Raw genomic sequence first — 1,470 nt, 5'->3', positions numbered from 1 at the left:
TGCCGGCCGCTGCCCGCGCCCCCCTAGAGAGAAAACCCGCTCCAGCACCTCCAGATTTTAGCCCTGAGATGCCCCGACTCCCTGGTGCGTCCCTTTCTGGGGGGCGGGGCGGGGCGGGGCGCTCTAGCGGTCTGCAGGTGAGGGGGCACCCGCTCTGCCTGACCGCTGTCTGACTCTGCCCAACCGGACTGGCTTACCATCACCAAGAGTGGGGCATCCGAGTGCCAGGACTTTAATGTAAAATAAACAAATGTGTGGCATCAAACATATTCCCTGGGCCTCTTGTTGGACAACATGAAGAAAACCAGTTTTGAGGGTGACAAGGGGGTATGTGACGCCCCTCCTTCTATCTAGTAGTTGCTGCTGAAATCATTGCGCGTCATTGGAGCATGGAACCCGCTGTGTCCCTGGCAGCCGCAGTGGAGAGCGCCTGGAAGCGCTGAGGCTGTGCGGGCAGACGGCAGGCCTGGCAGCCCCAGGGCCGCCCTTCCCGGAGGGAAAACTTGCTGCCGACTTGCGCCCCACGCTCCTTCCTCCCCCCTAAGCTCCTCTTCAGTGGGGCCTGCAGAGCCCGTGACAAGCCCTCCGCAAGCGCGTCCACAGAGGCCAATCCTGAGTCCTTGGAGAACAGCCCAAAGGCATCGTATGCCCCAGCTGCTCTGAGGCATAAGTCATGAAAACAAGCCAAAGGGGCCATTTCGTGGGAAGCCAGGAGATCATGGGAGTAGACAGATCTTTCTGGGTGGCTGGCAGGGCAGCTCCAGGTTGAACCCTTGCCATGCTCCTTTCTCCAGAGCAGCTGGCAGTTCCCACAGGACATGGTGAAAGAACATTCACTGTCAGAGTAAGAGCTCAGCTTCCCAGGGGAACTTCCCCAAAAGCCAACAAACAGCTCCCGACGCCGGCTCCTCAGTGCTGCTCTAGGGTTGGTTGGTTAGTTAGTGCAGCCTCCATCAGGGGCTACACAGAGGACTCGTGATAACGTGGGACAAGAGCTTCTTGGGCCCGCTAGGTGGGAAGCACGAACTCAGGCAGCTGGGACCAGCGATCCATCCTGCCACCATCCCAACAGAAGACTCCTTGTTACCTGTACTGGGAGTGGACAGTGAGGAGAGTGATTTGTTGCCTAGAGGAGCAGATATAAATTCAAGCTGGGGGTGGGGAAAGCTCACTCTACATCCAGCCCACAGGACTACACCTGGAAGCAATGAGGGAAAATATCGGAAAACGTAGGACAGGGGCCAACTCTAGCCCTGCAAACAATACACTTCTGTTCCTCTGTGCTGTTGGTGCGGGGCACCAGGGATGCCGTCTTCCATGGCATGCCAGCTGTTGTACCAAGGTTCCCAGAGGAAAATAAGGAAGAGGCAATACTAGTAGATTAGCATTTCCGAAACACACCATCTTGTTCTTGCTGGATTGATTTCTGGCAGACCTGAATAATAACTGGACCTTCTTTGACATGTATAT

This window comes from Myotis brandtii, unplaced genomic scaffold (assembly GCF_000412655.1).
Source record: "Myotis brandtii unplaced genomic scaffold, ASM41265v1 scaffold4, whole genome shotgun sequence".
NCBI classification, from domain to species: Eukaryota; Metazoa; Chordata; class Mammalia; order Chiroptera; family Vespertilionidae; genus Myotis; species Myotis brandtii.
Note: the sequence above shows the minus strand (reverse complement) of the source record.